The sequence below is a fragment of the Monodon monoceros genome, unplaced genomic scaffold, assembly GCF_005190385.1.
Source record: "Monodon monoceros isolate NGI ecotype Baffin Bay Population unplaced genomic scaffold, NGI_Narwhal_1 Super_Scaffold_11, whole genome shotgun sequence".
Classification (NCBI taxonomy): domain Eukaryota; kingdom Metazoa; phylum Chordata; class Mammalia; order Artiodactyla; family Monodontidae; genus Monodon; species Monodon monoceros.
Genome location: NW_021703767.1, coordinates 56,396,190 through 56,417,522, shown reverse-complemented (window position 1 = coordinate 56,417,522; position 21,333 = coordinate 56,396,190).

Below are 21,333 nucleotides of genomic sequence, written 5' to 3'. Positions count from 1 at the left end.
AACATTTTGGTTTTTCTTTTCCGATCTTTTCCCTTTTCTTTCTATCTCTGTACTACTTTCTAGAACACTGATTTTCCTTGCTCTTCATAATTTAATTCTAAGTTTAATACTCAACTCTTCTTGAGACAGTATATATTCAGTTTCATTTTAAATGCCAATTTATCCCCTTTCCTAATATTGAGGGGTCCGTCACACTGCTTTCATAGTTCTATCTAATTTGGTTCACAACACTCTGGGAATTGATAGTCATCACTACAGTTAAGACACACATAACTCACCTAACTGGTTAGTGGCTAGGCTGAGATTTTCAATCAACCCATCATGATACTATCTAAAAAGTTAATTTTTTCATTGTATGAAATAGTATCCCATAAGCTGAAGGAAGTAATATCTCTTAGGAAATTGCATAAGTTCAAGCAAAACTGGGGTTATCTGCTTCATTATATAGATCATAGCAAATGCCTAATATTTCCCCTGAGATTTTAATAAGCATAACAGGGAGGCATCTAAGTTTAGGATGTGTAAGAACAACATTAATACCCACGGAAAACCATACTCCTTATTAATGTCTTTTGAGAATTCTGTCCTGCAGTTTTGTTTCAAATAACTTTGCCAATGCTAAATAATGTGCTGTTTTCTTGCTTTAGTTGCTTTCTTTGTAAAACCCAAGAAGAAAAAAATTATATGCTACAATGTCGCCTCTCTTTTAGAACTCATAAAGAGGAAAATGTTTTCTTCTTTGTTTGCCTTTTATTTTTGTTAACGATTGAAACACTCTCTCTCTCTTACTAATTGAGCCCATTCACCTGTGACAAATGCAAGCTGTGCTACAGTCAGGACAACACAAGTGTGTCAGCAGGGTCACTCAAAGAATGCTCTTTGACAGGGCAAAACTGCTGATGTTCCAGCATATTCTTAGCTGTTAAATTCTAGCAGGTGAGCATAAACAAATAGCTCCCTTTCTTCAAGAAATAAAAAGAGTCCAGAGGGGAGTGGAGATGTGACAATTGCTATTTCCATCCTCTCACAAAGTCAACCAGATTCTGTACAACAAATCCATTATAGATGATACATCTCTTCCATTGCAGACGCAGATTGACTTTAAGCTTCTTACTCATTTTTTAACTTAGTTCTCTATGCTGCTTCTTTACCTAGGCTCATCTAGAGCAAGGAAGGAGAAAAAAAATCAAACAAAAATATAATCCACTACGGCTATTCACTATAATGATGCTCCCTTTCATAAATTCATTCTCCAATTCTCTATGTATCCTTTCACAGGCGCAACTTGAACTCCAAAAGCTCTTACAATTTGTGCCACTTATTTGTTCATTATTTACAATTGCGTCTTCAACACATATTATGATTCCTAATTCATCGGAAGTATTTGAAAGAGCTTTGTTACCTGAATAAGTGAGAAAATGGATGAAATAAATGAATGAATGAGAATCAATTTTTTCTCCCTAACTAGTCAACAAGCTCTTTGATGTTAGTTTCCAGATATTAACCTTTCCTTATATTTCTTTAAAACTTAGCAAACATACTTCCTTATCTTTCATTTATTAGCCATAGTTTTGGAAACAGTGTAGGTTTGAATAAAAATTTATTGGTTGTATTATTTTCTAAAAGGTTTTATGATTTATAAAATCCTATTGATTCACCATATAGTCAATTGAAGATCTTTGCAAACATACTTCAACTCCATCTGAGAAGCCAGTGACACACCATTTTGTCCCTCAGAACAGCAAATGAAAAAGGTAAAATTAAACAAGAGAAACTAAAATCTATTGCATTCCTCTGACCAACAGATAGCTGGCAACTCCAGGAAAGAGCCCCTGTTAATTAGGCTGCATTAATTAGATACACGGAGGAAGCCCTCATGGGGAGTAGTATGGTGTGCTGGAGTGCTGTTCTCACTCCTCATGCCCAACCACTCCACTCCCATTGTGCCCTGACCTGAACTTGGCATTCCTTGACCTCCCCAAGTTCCAGGCCACGAATTTGCTCCCAGCAGAAATGACGACGATTACGCTGGGGGCAAATGACCAGCCTGGAATAGCAAGAACTGTTCCCAGAGCTGAAGTGTTCTTATAAACAACACTGGAATTAGGTACCACATTTTTTTAAAACTCTGTTCTTGTTAAAGAAATTAGTCATGAGGCTTCCTTAAGACCAACTGATGTGTTTCTAGAAGTTGAACGTGTAACTGGAGCAACTGTTGTCCATGAACTTGATCCTAGGCTGAAATCAGATTTCTGTACTAACCTTGGCATGCAAACATCAAATATTGCTGGGTGATATGTTGAAAACAGATTTGCCTTCCTTTGTGTCTATGCATGGTAAATCTGCCTTATCAGATCTTGTCTTCATTAAGCTGCTGCCATATAAATTTGTCTTTTAGATGTTTTACTCTTATCTTTCAAAGAGAATCTGTCTGTCCTCCAGTTGGTTGCAAAACAGAATACAGTCCATACTGGAGACCCTTTATTAATACCTAGTTGCTACTGCTATTAACAAATTTAATAATGAAAGTCATGCCCTGAGTGTGTGTGTATATATATTATATACACATAATAAATAAGTAAACACTTAGTTTACTAAGTAAACACTTATTTATTATATGTATATAATATATATGTACACACACTCAGGGCATGGTTCAACCCACATACATTAACCTTCAAGTTCTAGAGCCAAAGACAACTTTCCCCTTGCACATTTAATCTCTAACAATTATCTATGTAAATATATTAACAGTCTACTTGTTTTAACTATATTAGTGATTGAACTTGCCTCTTGTTTTTGTTTTTTTGGTTTTTTTTTTTGGTTTGTTTGTTTGTGATACGTGGGCCTCTCACTGTTGTGGCCTCTCCCGTTGCGGAGCACAGGCTCCGGACGCGCAGGCTCAGTGGCCATGGCTCACAGGCCTAGCCGCTCTGAGGCATGTGGGATCCTCCCGGACTGGAGCACGAACCCGTGTCCCCTGCATCGGCAGGCGGACTCTCAACCACTGTGCCACGAGGGAAGCCCTCTGGTTTGTTTTTAACATTAGCACTAAAGAGGTCTTATACTCAAGTAGGAAAAAGATTATTTTATTTGTCATATTGTCACTTGTATATTACTTCCTTTTTTGTCATTCACTTAGGCAGTCAAATACCTTTGTTAAGTATTTCTTTGCTTCTGTTTGCATCCCCTTCATGTCTGTCCACTTCACTTCTACTTATTCCCCTTTGCCCCTTTCTCATTTAGCTATTCTATAGCATCATGAAAGCGTTAGACTAGATCAGAAGACATTCTAAGCCAGAATTTACCTCTAAGTAATTGTGTGGCTTATTTCCTCCCTGTATCTGTATACTACCTGCAAAATGAGGAGGCTGGACCAAATCAAAGTTGAATGTTAAATTGTGTTGGGACTTCCCTGGTGGCACAGTGGTTAAGAATCCGTCTGCCAATGCAGGGGACACGGGTTCGAGCCCTGGTCTGGGAAGATCCCACATGCCGTGGAGCAACTAATCCTGTGTGCCACAACTAGTGAGCCTGCACTCTAGAGCCCATGAGCCACAACTACTGAGCCCGCGTGCCACAACTACTGAGGTCCGCACACCTAGCGCCGGTGTTCCGCAACACATGAAGCCATCGCAATGAGAAGCCCACACACTGCAATGAAGACCAAACACAGCCAAAAATTAATTAATTAATTTTAAAAAAACAGTAGCAATATTGTAACAAATTCAATAAAGACTTTAAAAAACATAAAAATAAAATAAAATAAAACTCTCTCTGTATGTGCGTTTTTCTTAGGAAGAAGAGTCATCCTTTATCAGTTTTTCACAGTATTTTTTAAACCATAGCCGGTGTACTACTTAGACTAGCCAATCAACATTCTCTTTTGTCTTATCTTCTAAAACAACCCAGACAATAAGAAAAGTCATTTTATCCAATTCAGCTTCAAAACGTGTTCATATATTTAAAGAATGAAAATTCCCTATGATGTGTGTGTATTTTCCTTAGTTTGATTTTAAATTATTTTAATGCTATCAGGTAGGGAAATTCAATAAGTATCAACAACAAAATCTATTAGAAACTATGTTTAAATAAATAAAATCTGGGTGATGTTAAGAGTGCCATTAACAGCCTTAAATAAAGAATGTAATATATGAAAATATATTTTAAAAATAAAAAGAAATACAGTGTCTTGAGGTGATGGAATACTATACACAATAATGATGTTTCATCCAATTATTGATGACTTCAACTATACTATTATTAATGTTTGGAAAAATATGATGGTTGGACATGGTATTTATGTCAACATTTCAGAATTTAAAATATATGTTATTAAAGGCTAGCATGAGTTTGCAAATGGACATACAAAATATACATACTTTATGGCGAAATGTGGCTTCTTCCCATAGTCTCACAGCCAGATGAAAATTATGTAGCCTGACCACCATGTAGCTTTACATGGTTAAGCAGGTCTGTCCTAAGGGACTATGGCCAGGAGGATGTTTACTGGTATTTCACAGGGTAGGACATGATGCTGCATGGATGGGAATTCTATTTTTTCAACACTGACTCTAAGCAGGAAGTGGCTGATCTTTCCAAGAGAAGTTTAAATCTCCTATGGCCACACTACACTGAACACAAATCCCTGCACAGAAAATGCATATACAGCCTGCTCACATTAGATAAACACACACACTATACTAATTCACAGCAATAACCAGTACTTTGCAGAGCATATTTCATGGAAATAAAGATCCAGTAAGCTCTACTGGCAAATCCCAAGGAAACAACTATTAGGATTTCATAGAGAGATCAGTAAATGATTCATACAAAAAGCAACAGCTTGCCTTTATACGAGCAGTTACCACCAGAGTATAATGGGGGGAAAAATAGCACACTGATGATAGCAACAATATCCATCCCATAAAATAGCTAGGGTTAACTAAACAAGAAATATGCAAGTCCTATATCCAAGAAAAAAGACAGACAAAATTTATAAAACTTTTTCAAGGACAGAAAGGTGATTTGAAATTATCTCTGTGGAATGTGAGAAGAAATATTGCAAAGATATCTTCCCCAAATTAATCTATAAATAGAAGTAAATGCATTAAAATATAAAGTTTATTTTTAATGTTACAAGTCAGTTCTAAAGTGTATGTAGACCACATGAAATCAAGTATCATGTCTCTTTCACTCTTCACCCTATATTTAGAACTTGGTATTTCTGGTAGCACATAACTAGCCCTTGACTGATAACTATAAATTGATTGAATAAATAAATGAATACAATCCAAGTAATTATCTGTAATCTGTAGTAAGTATGTAACAAGAGCCTACATACTTTTGAAAATGAGTAACAGCCTATCATATATCAGAATATTCCATGAGGTTATCCACTACCTACCATAACTGAATAACATATTCCAGACTAGTACTCCCACCATAAACAACTATGAAAGTGGAACAAATAAATAAGGTAAATGTTTTCAGACATTGTACAAAAGATAGTGACATGTCACAATCTCTGAAAGAACGTAAAATCCCACTTACGTCCCAGCTCTCTGCCCAGGAACAACTTTCTGACAATGGTATAAAAAGGAGCAACCCAAGCAGAGTGTGGCAGTCCTTTTATAGAAAGTAGATAAAGACTTTACAGGACAAAACAATCATATACAAATATATTTCATTAATATAAATACAAAAATCCTCAACAAAATATTAGCAAACCAAACCCAGAAATATATTAAAAGAGTGATATTTTATGACAAATGGGCTTTATCCCAGGAATGCAAGGTTGGCTTAAATTTAAAAATCAATGTAATCTACTACACCTAAAGAATATCCAATGAAACCACAGTTATTAAAACAATCTAAGTAATAAGACCTTGTTGTAAGAAAGGGACATTCCATCATCAAGCAGAACAATGATGATGAATACTCTAAAGAAAGTCCAAACAGAACTAGCTCACATGATTTGCAGGGAATAATAGTTACTTAGAGAATAAAAACTGGAAACTAGGTTCAAGACCAGTTTTGTATAAATATACATAGAAAACAATATATAATTTTCATTATTAAGCATGATTTTAAGCCATCTCAGCAAATCCCTTCTTCAACTGAAGCACTCTCTGGATGTTGCTACACTGAGATCCAGTAGACCCTTAACAGGCAATAGTGTCTAGTGTTTAGACGGGCAAAGAATGGTCAAATGCTCCCTTTACAGAATTCAGCTTTAATGAGCTTTATCTCTATCAGGTCTTTTATGTGTTACAATTTCATAGATTAAAATACACGTGATTTCTAAGGAACGATTGAGGTTAAGCTGTAGGATTCATTTCCAGATAAACCAGCAGTTGCTCTTCCAATAAACCTCCTCAGTTGTAGATTTTGCTTTTAGTATACTGTACTTCTAAACTGTTCCAGTGCTTGCATTCCCCAACCCCTATGAGATAAAGAAGTCAAGAACGTTAATACACAGCTGGTTTTCCAGGTTATAAATCTTGTGGAAATTTCGTGAAAAGAGCCTTATTTTGTCCAAATAAGAGACCTGGAGAAATAACTATCAAGACCAGTTTACTGGTCTTGGGGACTTTGAAGGATAAGAATTACTCAAGAAAGGAGAGAGTATCTATTTCAGTCTCTGAACCACCTTTTCTTTGCTTCACCTCAAATTTAAGGCATTTAGTCTAAGACTGATAGTGTTTTCATCCTGGCTATAAATGTCATTCCTGGGCCTTGCCCTCCAGGGCATTCTTCATCCTTTCCAGCCTCTGCAATACATGGAGGCAGGACCAATGCATTGCATCCATTTATTGATTAAAATTAGCTGGTGTGGCTCAGCTATGCTATTCAGAGGCACCAGGGAAACTGGAAAGGTAGTAGAAGGAAAAGCCAGGATATTTCTCCATCCCCTTCCCACTCAAACTTGGGTAATGTCTCTGGCATTAACTGCATCTCCTATGTGGCTTCAGCTCTCATCAAACAGGTCTGCAGGGGGTTAAATGGGTGACTCCAACCCTCTGACCCCTTTAATCCTGCTGCCTCCCCTTACTGCTCTACCCTAATACTGGTGGTTGTGGCTTCCTCCTACTATGCACCTAAGTTGACTCACCATCCCGTCTGCCTTCTATCCCATGTTTAATGGATGCCCTGCATATATTACTTCTAATTTAAACACTTGGACAGGTTTCTATTTTCCCAGATGGACTCTGACCATCATTCTACATAAGAAAAATACATATAAAAATGAAATTCTGGGAGTTTCCTGCTAAGCAAAAGGCTTAATTTTCATCAGCACATAGTGAGAGTACTCCCTTTAGATGACGTTTGTGGGGTTTGTTCGTAGTTTTCACTTCCGCTGCTATGGACCCTGCACTTACTAAAAGGAAACTGTGCTTCTCTTATTTTTGTTCTCACCTGCAGGTTTGAACTGAGAGACCTAAAAATGTTGATCCCAGGATTTCCTAGAGCCTTTGACCATAATACTAGCTTGCTTTTGTAGATGTTTTACAGCTGCTTCTACAATTCTTACTGATTCCTAAAAACAGTGGACTTCAGTTGTGTTTGGCTGACCAAAATTCTTTCCCCTATAGTCTGGTAACTAAAAATAGGTTTTCTATAGTGAACTGATCCCATATGCTGAATGGAAGAACCACTCCTCGTCTACTGACCACAATGGTGGTCATATTACGTGAACTGGGCCAATGGGAAAAGCCCATACTCTGACCACAGTGATTGGGTAAGAGACTGGCAAATTTAACAAGCAGGCCAGTCAGAGCCCATACTCCTATCCCCATGCTGGACTATTATGACTGCCATAGCTATTGGAAAAGACGGCCTCTTCCAATGGATCTGCTATGGCAGACCTGAAGATGCACTGCTCAGATCCGACTATGAGAAAAACATTTGCACAAGGTCTGTGGTCTGTAAACAGCCTTGAGCTATCAGTTCTTTCAGGATCTTACCTAAGTTTTTAAACTCACCACCTGAGGTTATGCACTTTCCAGGCAGCCTACATCCAGTGACTGAGCAAGGTGGGGGGTATAAAGGCTCATTCATTTTGACTGAAAGTGGGAAACTGACAAACTATGTTTCTTAGTTCTCAGTAGGCTTGAGGCTTTATCAGGCATGAATCCTAGTTTGACTAAAAACAACATGGCAACCCACGACCCAGACCCCTTAGATCGAAGGTCTAGCTCACGACTATAGGCAGGCCATTAAGGTGAACACAGATGGTATCTAAGGTTAAGAAGAATTTAGGTTGGATACTAAAGGAGAGAGAAATAAGGACCAATTATGACCCCCCAAGACCAATGTCAGTGGCAGGGGCTGTGGTTCTTCCCACTAAACGCTCTCCAACATATAGGTTTAAGAAGTAGAGCTGAGCCGGACAACAGGCAAAGTGTAACAGACATGAAGATCCCCTCTGAGGGCAAAAATTCTGCCCGATTGTACAAAGTACAGTCAGTAGACATCTTCCAGCCATCAGCCCCTTCAGGGTCTGATGCAGCTCTCTAGCCACAGAGATCCACCTTGCTGGAGGTCACACAGTTTCCAGGGCAGCATGCTTCCAGTAACGGAGTGAGGCGGAGGTATAAAGGCCCGGCTATTGGGGCCTGATGTGAGACAACTCTGGAAGACAATACTCACTCCAAATTTCCTCATCAGACTGGTTGAGACTTTGCCAGAACTGAATTTCAGCTTGACAGCTCCCTCTGCCCAATCCTGTTTCCCCCTCTTCCTCTCACAGTTGTTGATTCCTAATAAACAGCATGTACCACAAACTCCATCTTTGTATCTCCTTATGCAGAATGCAACCCGTGACTGCTGCTAAGCAAATGGGTGAGATTGTTGGACCCCTGGCCATCATTTGTCCAGCACTTCCAAGTGATAGAGTGCAAGTGATACTGATGACATCATTTGAGCGCCACATTATGCCTGAATCCATGCCTAAAGCCAAATAGACTCCTGGACTTTGTGGTTTTGGAAGTCAGCAAACTTAAATTATTATTATTGATCCTACCCGTATTGTGCATAGGCAATTTTAAATATATTTCTATCACTTACAACTAGATATTCTTGATTGACAAAATACGAAGACTACTGAACTTATTAAAAAATGAAGATCAACTATGAATATCTACGAAAGAAACAGAATTTCATTCTACCATGGTCTGTCCCAAAAAGCTGATGTTGGGCTTAGTCTCTTCTATTCCTGATTCAATTATGAGAAAACATTAATCATTATCACCATTTACCTCTACAAGGTACTTGGTTTTTAACCATTTCCCAGGGAACATCTGCCCAGCTCTTAAAATACTGTTTAAAAAAAACATTATGGGCATAATGAATAGATGGCCTCTTATCTGGCTGTAAAGCCCAGTAGATAAGCAAGAGTAGTAAAAGCAATAAATTATACAGAAGGCTTAACATGCCTTCACAACTGACAGGCAGGTGAGTCTATTTCCAACACACTGTATAGTTTATAAGCAGCCTTGAGGGATGTTTTTTTTGACATTGGATTACCTAAATACATACAGCAACCATGTGAATAAAGAAAACACCCGGTGAGAGGAATCTTGAAAACAGTCATACATGTCACTTAGAGTTTCTATTTGAAATGCCAATTTTCAAAAACGGAAGGATGGAAAATAAAGTATAATACTAAAATGTAACAACCACAAAGCACAATAGACAAAGCACATTTTAAATCCTAGTAGATTATTATTATTATCCTATATTTATAAGTAACAATTGTACATAGTATAGGTGAAGCAAATTGCTCAAAGTAACAGTGAATAAATTATGGACCTGAAAATTGTTGTCAGTCTCTCTATCAATGGGGCCAAGAGTAATGGTATCAGGCTGGTCTCACTGCACTATTCTATGTGGTCCCTGGAGCCCAGGATATGTGACTTGTTCTCTCTGGGGTAGCACAAATGATATCCTTGCTAAGCTCAGCTATAGGGCCAGAAGCACCCTGGTCTGGAGGAAGCTGCATGGTTCACAATTGACTAGGTACCCTGGGTTTGTTTATAAAAGAGGAATAATTATAAATATCTTGCCTAAGTAAGCAATAATGAGAGAGTAAATCTGATTACACCAAATGATGTGTACAATAATGTCCACAGAAGCTTTTTTCATAATATCCTCCAACTAGAAACAACTGAAGTATCCATCAATAGGGGAATAGATACATAAGCTGTGAAAGTTCATACAGTGGAGTACTACACAGCAGGAAAAAAAAGAAAGAAAGAAAGAAATGAATGAACAGGCAAAACTAATAACAGAAATCATAATAGTGGTAACTTGAGAAGGCTGAGATTTGATTGAGGAGGGTATAAGGGAAGCTTTGGGTGATGGCCATATGTTATATCTTGATCTAAGTGGTAATCACTTGGATATGTGTATAAAATTTTCCTTGAGCTGACACTCAAGATTATGGTACTTTATTCACTTTAAGTATGGTAAAAATCAGTAACAAAGTTTAGTTTTAAATCTGCTCTGGGGCTTCCCTGATGGCGCAGTGGCTGAGAGTCCACCTGCCGATGCAGGGGACATGGGTTCGTGCCCCGGTCCGGGAGGATCCCACATGCCGCGGAGCGGCTGGGCCCGTGGGCCATGGCCGCTGGGCCTGCATGTCTGGAGCCTGTGCTCCGCAGTGGGAGAAGCCACAGCAGTGAGAGGCCCGCGTACCAGAAAACAAACAAACAAACAAAAAAAAATCTGCTCTGAATCATTTGACCAAGAACCCCCTGACTGATGTGACATGCCAGAGTAGCACAGAGAACCTCCGGGACCATATATGTAAATATAAAAACACTCTACTTAAACTCATTCATCCTGAATATGCACTGACTTTCGTATCTTTGAGATGACATGTTCTTAACAGAACATGAATTTTGAATTGTTGATTCAGTTTCAGTAACAGACTTTCAGACCTGTCTGTGTTCTGAGATTCTTCAGCCGTGTAATCAGAAACATGTATTTATAAACAAACCAGAAATAACATACAATATATACTCATTAGTAATCACATAGGTTCATATCACTTTAAACAACAAATGGATTATTTTACAGTGAGGTAAAAATTCAATCTTTTTATAAATGGAAGTCAATTTGAACTCCACTTTCAAAATTTATCTTTGCTCATTTCTCCATCCAACTCAACCCCCAAATTGAAGCAATGAATTCTCTGAAACTGCTTAAATATTATGCTTCTATATTCCTTTAATAAAACTTACTGTCTGTTTTATGAGTTTCTCCTTTTTTTTCAATCTACTCAAAACTATTCCACTGAGTAACAAAGACAGTTTGCTTTCTTCTGTTTTGTTTTTCTCATTAGAGTGTTTGGTAGTGAGTGACTAGAAGAACAAAAAGACCAAGTAGAAATCATTCAGAGCCAGGCCCCCAACTCTGAGCCAGACACCATTTATGAGGCTTGTTAATCCCAGGCTTTACTAGAAAATGTTGATTATTAGAGGTTTAGGAGTCTGAAAGTCTTGTTAATAACCTCCCTAAGCTGATTGAGAACTTGGGAAAACTGCAATCTCTTTCCAGGCTGCATTTTAAACAAACTTCTCCCTGACTGCTTTTCAGAGCTAAATCATTTCTGCGCTTGGAAAACTGAACAAACAACTGATTTCTGGCCTTGCAAAGGTCTCTTCTTTATTCGGGTGGTTGGTGGCATTTCAGCTACCATATGTCATCCATGTTTTGAGACTGTAGAATTTCCCAGGCCATCCTTGAAAACAAGACCAGACATATTTTTGTGATGAGAAATGATGTGTCATATTGAGCCTGCTATGCCCCATGCTAGATTAAAACAAATCTGTTCAATGGCCAACAGGCACCTGAAAAGATGCCCAATATTGCTAATTATTAGAGAAATGCAAATCAAAACTATTGATACAATGAGGTATCACCTCACACCAGACAGAATAACTATTATTAAAAAGTCTTCAAATAATAATTGCTGGAGAGAGTGTGAAGAAAAAGGAACCCTCCTACACTGTTGGTGGGAATGGAAAATTGGTACAGCCACTATGGAGAACAGTATGAAGGTTCCTTAAAAAACTAAAAATAGAACTACCATATGATCCTGTAATCCCACTCCTGGGCATATATCCGGAGAAAACTCTAATTCAAAAGATACATGCACCCCAATGTTCACAGAGCACTATTTACAATAGCTAAGACATGGAAGCAACCTAAATCTGTCCCTCAACAGATGAATGGATAAAGAAGATGTGGTATATATATACATACCATGGACTATTACTCAGCCATAAAAAGGAATGAAATAATGCCATCTGCAGCAACATGGATGGATCTAAAGATCATCATATTAAGTGAAGTCAGTCAGACAAAGACAAATATCACATGATATAACTTATATGTGGAATCTAAAAAAAAAATGATATGAATGAACTTATTTCCAAAGCAAAAATAGAGTCACAGACACAGAAAACAAACTTGTGGTTACCAGGGGATAAGGGTGGGGGAGAGAGAAATTAGGAGTTTGGGATTAACATAAACACACTACTATATATAAAATGGGTAAACAACAAGGACCTACTGTATAGCACAGGGAACTATACTCAGTATCTTGTAATAACCTATAATAGAAAAGAACCTGAAAAAGAACATATATATATGTATGTATAACTGAATCACTTTGCTGCACACTTGAAACTAACATAACACTGTAAATTAACTATACTTCAATTAAAAAAATCTATTCAAAAATTTATGATGACCTGATATGCATTAAAACTTCACTCAGAGCAATATAATTTTGACTCTCTGTTAGGGAAAGAATTGAATCTTTCATATACTTTATTCTATGTGAGGGCCAAAAAAATATTATTACTTATTGACAATGAAAATAATATGTAATTATTACAATGCTAGATACATCAGAAGTGTCCAATACATTCTCATTGATTGACCGACATGTAAATGAACTGTGTGATTCTTTATATTTTACAGATTGGGTAGTTCAGGAAACACATTATTCATTCGACAAAGAACTAAAAGATTAGTGCCTAAATGTCCAGCTTGATTGTTCTGTCCATCCTTCTTTGGCTTGAGAGACAGGCTATGTAACTTAGATTTAACTAATCAGCAGTTCTGTACACTTGACCTTCCATGATACAAATGGAGCAGAAGCAAGATACGTACACAACAGAAATGACAAGTCAACATCTAACCCCCAAAATCTACACAAAGAAGCATTTATAGCACTAAACTGTATGTTGTTCAAGTTTCGATACAAAGGAAAAAAAGGGGGGCCTGGGCCTGGCCCTATAGGAGATTACAGTACACTGAATTCTGGTCTCTGGAATCAAAACTATTAGAGAATAAGGTGATAGTAATATACAATGTTCAAAGGCAAATGTGCTTTGGGTTGAAGCTGAATGAATGCATGATTGAAGTGGATAGGGAGAGAGAGGTCAGGGAACTTGTTTATGTACCCTGATGTAGGGAAGAAGAAGTTGTTGGGTTTTTCTAAATGTTGTTTTGTTTGTTTTGGCTTTGCTTATTTTGTTTTTGCCCTTTAATCTCAGTTTAGTCCTCATACTCTACCAGTTTTCAAAAAGGGATCTTCTTCCAACAAGAAAGCTCACCAATTCAATAAAATTATCTGAACTTGATATAACATCTGCAGGATATTATATTAGATAATTTTCCTTTTTAACATCCAATTTACATAGACTGGCCAAGATCTTGATGATTTAAGTTGTACTCATACCCTTTGGAAAAAGACTTGCCTACATGAATAACAGCTTTATTTTTGGTCATACTGCTCAGCGTCAAATTGGAAAAGGTTATAGAGAAATCCTCCCAACACTGGCTTCCTGAAATTGAGTAAATTTCATGAAATCCTAAGTGGTTATTCTAATATCTGAAGAGGTAGCTACATAGACATTTCTGATTAACTCACTGACACTCTTGATTAGTATTGAATCAGTTGCTGTTCATCGGGAAAACAGAAACCACCCTATGAATCATGGATCTAAAGGGTTTTATGAAGAATCAGGGGCTTACACTTTTCTTAGAAGAAATGGGAGAACAGAGGTCAGGGAAGCTTCCACTGAAAGTTAAGAGAAGGACTTCCCTGGTGGCTCAGTGGATAAGAATCCACCTGCCAATGCAGGGGACACTGGTTTGATCCCTGGTCCAGGAAGATCCCACACGCTGCGGAGCAACTAAGCCAGTGTGTCACAACTACTGAGCCTGAGCTCTACAGCCCGCGAGCCACAACTACTGAGCTCGTGCACCACAACTACTGAAGCCCACATGCCTAGACCCCGTGCTCCACAACAAGAGAAGCCACCGCAAGGAGAAGCCCACGCACCACAATGAAGAGTAGCCCCCGCTCGCCACAACTAGAGAAAGCCCACGCACAGCAACAAAGACCCAACGCAACCAAAAATAAATAAAATTAAATCTTTAAAAAAAACAAAAAAGTTGAGAGCTGCCTCTGAAAATTAGAGAGGTTGTCTCAGCCCAAAGCACTAAAGCTACTGATAAAAGGTTTTGCCTAGAAGTTGCTGCAATACTATAGTATCTCCGAGAAGGTCCTATGAACTGGCTTTGAGTGAATCCACTTAGCTGGTGGTTCTCAAGAGCTGAGCTTTTAAGAATATGTCCTTTCATGGGAAAGCTCAAATCTGGGACTCCACAAGGAAGAGGATTCCGGGAAATATGGTTCCCAGCTTCTTTGCTTAAATTCAGATGCGACTTTAGACAGGAGTGTCCGATGCCCAGTGGACTGCAGATGGTACAGCACAAGTCCCCCTCAAATTATGCATCACTTTCTAAAATAATGCTCGTGGTAAGGTGTTACTGCCTTAAAAGGACATTTGTGTTCTATTTAAAAGGGAAGAGGATTCTGAGGAGAAAAAAAGTGTGAGAAACACAGCATATTTTAACACTGGCTTCAGAAATTAACAATGAACGATAGCATAGAAAAGGCACTTAAAAGCTGAGGAGGGAAAAACATGTTTGACCTTATTTAATCCAACACTTCCACATTTATTGGATCAAAGAGTTCTTTTTCTTTTCATGTAGCACTTCTTAACAAGGTTCCACAGTGAGCTTTTATATAAACTCTATTCCAGCACATGTTTTCAGCGTCCTTCAAGATTATTAATCGAACTACGGTTAAACGAAGCATACTGACGAATGCATATCTCTTCTCCCTGTTGACACTCTACTGAAATCACCATATTGGGATTTTTCAAGCACAAGCCCCCAAAACTAAAGGAACTAGAAAGAAAAACATCAGAGATGACAGATTTTAACAGTTTTAAAAGAGGGATAATAAATGTAAAATCAGTAACTAGGGAATATGATTTAAGATATTTAACAATTAGCATGACCTGGGCAACAGCCAATCAGAGGAGAAATCAGGAAAGTTTAGAGCTAGGTCTTGGTAGCCCCCCACTGGGCTAGACAGTAACACTTTCACTGATGGATGGTGGGGAGTCAAAAGCCCCAGTTATATAATTTGGCGCTATGAGAGGTGGGGAATACTCAGTAGGTTAGGGGTTGAAACTATTTATGAATTGACAAAGAAGTATTTCAAGGGTTTAACAGTTGGTAAACCATTCCAGGAAGAAGGCATTCTAATTAGAGAGATGAAAGTCTTAAACTCCGTATGTGTAGAATACAGTCTCAGTCTGTATCACAGAGTTGCTGTGACCTGCCAAGAGGTTCTACTGACCCTAGAAGGAAATTATGTGGCAAATATGTCAGTGCTTTATAAGCTACAAAATGCTATACACATACTATTTATTATGTTAAATATGTTATTACTTCTCCTACAACTGCCAGCATGGTGCTTGCTTCCTAAAATTAAGAAATTACTAGAAAACTTTAGACCCTTTTTTCCATTTTACCCCAAAGAACTGTTTCATGCTCACAAACAAGAATGAAAAAATAAATTTACAGCAAGAACATATGCTCTAAGTGATTCTTCAAATGTATTCTCAGTAAACAAAGCTAATCTTTGTTCAACTAGCATGGCAACCTTAACACCTCCAGGATTTCTATCAGAATAAACTCTTATCTTCTGGAAACACCTTTCCTCAAATATTAGTAGACAGATGCTCCTTCTCTGCCACGACCCTTCCCACATGCACACACACAAGCCACACACACGCCTGACATCTTTGCCTCTCCTGACCCTTTCAATAAACACGTGCTGGCTCATTCTTCAACAAGCTCACACCCCAGCGACTCTGAAGGGCTATCCTCAAGCTAAAGATTATTTTGAAGGGGCAAGGAGGGAAATCTTTGTTTTTGTTGCTTTGCTCCTGAGCTTTTCTTCTTTTGCAAAAGACCCCATTTTACCCAGGATTCTTGACTTCACTCTGAAAAATTACAGTAAAAATTAACAGTGCTATTTAACCAAAGATTGTTAAAGTTGAATACTTGACATTTTCTTGGTAATAATTCACAATAATTTAAAGACATTATTAGATTTTCTAGCTGTTTGTAGAAGGACAACTAAGGTGAAAGTTTAAGTGGGCTGTTGGTTGAAAGTGAAATCAGTTTACCATCCTCTGCATTCACATGTTAATTTAATCTAAATAATTCTGCTAACACTAGACAAAATGCTTTCTCTTTTTTTTTTTAATCATTTACATTTCATCACTAATTTTTGGCCACACTGACCTCTCACGATCCTGCCATCTTACAGTGCTTCCTATCGGTATCACACATTTTACCTTATAACTAAAGATGACACTGAATTATTGCCTATGCTTTCATCTTCATGGACCAGTTCTCCCATGAGATTTTTTTTTTTTCAATTTTATTACAAGGGATTGGCTAGTACAATTGTGAGGGCTGGCTAAGCAAGTCCAAAGTGCATAAGACAGGCAGTCAGGAAGGGAAGATGACAGGCAGGGGGGAACTCCACAGGCACAAATTGAAGCTCTCTGTTCCCAGGTGGTGGTCAGGCAGGAAGATCCAGAAGGAAGGGAGCAATTACAGAGCCAGAATCTATGTGGAGTCCTGGCTTTAGGGAAATCCTAAGTCCTCTTTTAAAGGCTTTCACTCAGATTAATTTAGGCCTACTCCAGGTATTCTTCCTTTTTATTAATTTAAATTCTAATGATTAGGGACCTTAACCACATCTGCAAAATCCCGTCACACCAATACCCAGATTAGGGTTTTAATGACTAGAAGTTATGCATATGCTACAAAATGACCACTGTCTTCATATTCTCATGACAGGATATCTTTTGCAAACTGCCCTACCCAGACACATACGAGATAGAGAATTCTGGGGACTGTAGTTCAGTCAAGCCAAATTAACATCAAAAAGCCATCACACTGAACGTGTGGTATGTAGGACATAATTGACACGATTCCTGCTCTTAAAGAAGAAATCAAAGCTTATGTAAATATAGTAATTTCCTATCTTCCCAAATGCCTGCCTCTGTGCTATATACATAAACAGATAGACAACAAAGACTTAAAGAAATAACTGGTGGTCTTGGCTGATTTCTACTCAATTTGATTATGATTGATTTGAGCACTAAACAGGTTTGATGAATACATTGTTTTGTCTGCATAAAATGATCTGATGGGAAGCAAGAATTGAGTTAATAGCAACATTGTTTTTCTCACCTCTTTTTCTATTAAATACACACTAAATGGTTCTTTATGAAAGCAGCACAAAAAATACTTATTTTAATTTAGTATGTTTAATGGAAGCAGGCTATTTCAAATTCATAGTATAAGCCATCAATAAGAATTATCAAAATAACTCAAAAAATAGCATAACCCATCCTTTGAAGTCAATGGTATAATTCATCCATTCATTCAATAAATATTTATCAAGTGCCTTCTGTGTGCTATCATGGTTCCATGTGCTGGAGATACAGTTGAGGAAAAAACAAAGTTTCTGCACATATAGAGGATACATATGTGGGAGGTGACAAAAGAAACATGTGAACAGTTTAATACATGTGAATAGTTCAACATACAAAAATATCAATTAATATGGGCAGATTCAATAACTCTGGGCCCAAAATTTTTCATGGCCCTCATTTTAAAAAGTAAAATAAAACACACAAAACCGATCAATACGAAACTGGATACACATTGCCTGTGCACACTACCAAAGATGACCTGGGTTAGAGATTTTGAACATTTCACATAGCATAGCATGGAGGGTGCTTCTTAATAAGGGCAAAGAAAAGCTTCCATGGACTTGCCCTAAAATAACTCTCCAAGTTCCGGTAATGGTGAGAGCACATGTATCTAGTAAGAAGTCTATGCCTTTCAATGTTAGACATACGCAGAACTCTCATTTCTATCATCTTTAAAAGGCAAATCTTCTCTGATTTCACATTAGTAAACACAGAAAAACTGGAGGTACTTTAAATTTCATGGTAATATCCATAAATACTGAAATTCTGGTATCTCACTGGATTCGAGTGAGGATTAAACTGATGCCACTGAAGAAATATGTCTTCCCTGTACTAAAAATGAAAATTCAAATTTCTTCATAATGAGTTTACACAAGCTGAGTAATACTAATAAATTCTTTTTCTTTCTTTTCAAAAATATGCTTATTAAAAGAAGAAATAACTACCTTTCCTTAAAACAGTAGAATGAACTTTTATATACAATGAATAATACTTATTACTTGGAATAAAGGAAACCTTAATACTATTATAAACAAATTAAAAAATTAGATGCCTATTAATACTTATTTAGAATGGAAAAATAAATAATAAATCTTACAAAGCTGACACTCAAAAATTCACAAAATTCAGGAAAATGCCATAATCTTTCTGTTAATCAACTTCCTAACACATTCTACAATTCATTCTTTCTTTCCTTATTTTTTTATCTATTTTTGGCTGCCTTGGGTCTTCGTTGCTGCACACGGGCTTTCTCTAGCTGCGGTAAGCAGGGGCTACTCTTCCTTGCGGTGCACAGGCTTCTCATTGCGGTGGCTTCTCTTGTTGCAGAGAACAGGCTCTAAGCACGCGGGCTTCAGTAGCTGTGGGACGCAGGCTCAGTAGTTGTGGTTCACAGGCTCTAGAGAGCAAGCTCAGTAGTTGTGGCACACGGGCTTAGTTGCTCCGTGGCATGTGGGATCTTCCTGGGCCAGAGCTGGGATCTTCCTGGACCAGAGCGCGAACCTGTGTCCCCTGCATTGGCAGGCGGATTCTTAACCACTGCACCACCAAGGAAGTCCCTCTACAATTCATTCTTTTATATATATATCTTTTTTTTTTTTGCGGTACACAGGCCTCTCACTGTTGTGGCCTCTCCCTTTGCGGAGCACAGGCTCTGGATGTGCAGGCTCAGCATCCATGGATCACAGGCCCAGCCGCTCCACAGCATATGGGATCTTCCCGGACCGGGGCACGAACCCGTGTCCCCTGCATCAGCAGGCAGACTCTCAACCACTGCGCCACCAGGGAAGCCCCATTCTTTACTATATTTTTTGACTACATACTCTAACAACTATGAAAATTATTTTGTATTATTTGGCCATGTTTTCTATATGAAAAAAGTTTTAATTCAGGTTTTCCTCTGACATGGTTGATCAAAATTTGTGGATTTTTTTTCATTATTATTTGTTATCTAGAAATGTTTATTTCAACTTCACAGCTCATTATTGGTAATATCATGTAAATTTTTGTAGCATATTATAAGTTTCTTGCTGAAACACAGAAAACATAATGTCTATTTTACATAACTCCCATCAGAAAAGTAGACAGACTTTTCATTATGTAATTGTTATATGATGTATTATCAAGTATATTCCTGATAAGACAGCATTTCTATTCTAATTAGTCATCCATGGGAACCACATCCTCCAATTACAATTTTATAATCTGGTGATTAAAATACTTTTCCATAAATTAGCTTCTGGTGCTTTATATTTCAAACATTGTTTCTTCCTGACTACCCTCATAATTCCTGTTTCAAGCGCTGTGAGACACACTCATATTAACCCTGCTCCGCCATTCCACGAATGTCAACTGTATGCCCAACTCAACTTCCCCTTAGCTGGACCCCAGCAATGCCTGCAGCCACTCTAATGTCACTTGTCAGAGAGGAAAATGAGATATATGATGATGGTTTAAAAAAAAAACTTAATTTTATAATTTTTACAAAAATATAAGGCCAAGCAAGAGGCCCAGAGTAATGAGGGCTAAGGTTAGTAGGGCAATTTGGCAAAGAATGTACTGTTATTTTTTGTAATTTTTGTTGATTTATGATGTCATATCCCAGGTTTCTTCCCTAATTACACTGGTCTTATTGATCTTTGTCTGTGATAGAACTGCTAATGGTGTAGAGCTGGTTCCTGTATTGCTACAGACTTTACACACCATGGGACATGAACTGGGTCAAGTCAGTCTCAAATCCAGGACCTTCATTTTATTAGTACCTTTGAGTAGACTAATATATTTGAAATATGAAGTCATGTTTTTCTTCCATTTTGGTCCCCCGCCCCATCTTCCTCCACAATGACTAAGGAGAGGGATATGGCAGGGCTAAGTGAAAAACAAAGGCTCTCCCCAGCTCTGCTTTCCAAAAGCCTAAGGTCCTGACGGAAGCTGGTGAATTAAGAAGACTATTCCTAATCTCAAAACTCAGAGAAACAATAATAGACAAGAATTCTGCCTCTGGTAACTAGACAGAAAACATTCCTCCGTTAAAGAAAGAAAAGAGAGTTGGAGGGGACGTGATGAGAGTGTAGGGATCAGACACAGAAGTGGAAGGGGCGAGGAAAAGTGACATGAGCCTTGATTTCTGGGCCCTGTGTCCTGTTCTAGACAAGTCTCTGGAGAGTCACCAAGATCCCAGAGAGAAGAAGATGCACAGAGAATCTGGGAAGGTGTTTGTCAGCATGGTGGTGAGTTCAGTGCCTCTACACAGCATGGGATCCCATGTGCCCACACAGACCACTGAAGGGGCCAACTGGACAGGAAAGAGAGATGTGTCAGACATGACCTGTGTGGACTAAGGACTAGGTAGGAAGATGGACATCGATTCAGATATTTGTGGGGACAAATGACATGAAGAGTCTACTCTCCTAAGACAGAGTAGAGGGGATTCTTTTTTAATCCTTCCAGTTTTATTGAGATATAATAGACATACAGCACTATGTAAGTTTAAGGTATACAGCATAATGATTTGACTGACATACGTCGTGAAATTATTATCACAATAAGTTGAGAACATCCATTATCTCATATATCTATATATGAGATACAAAATAAGCAAAACAGGAAAAAAATTTCCTTGTGATGAGAACTCTTAGGATTTACTCTTAACTTTCATGAACAA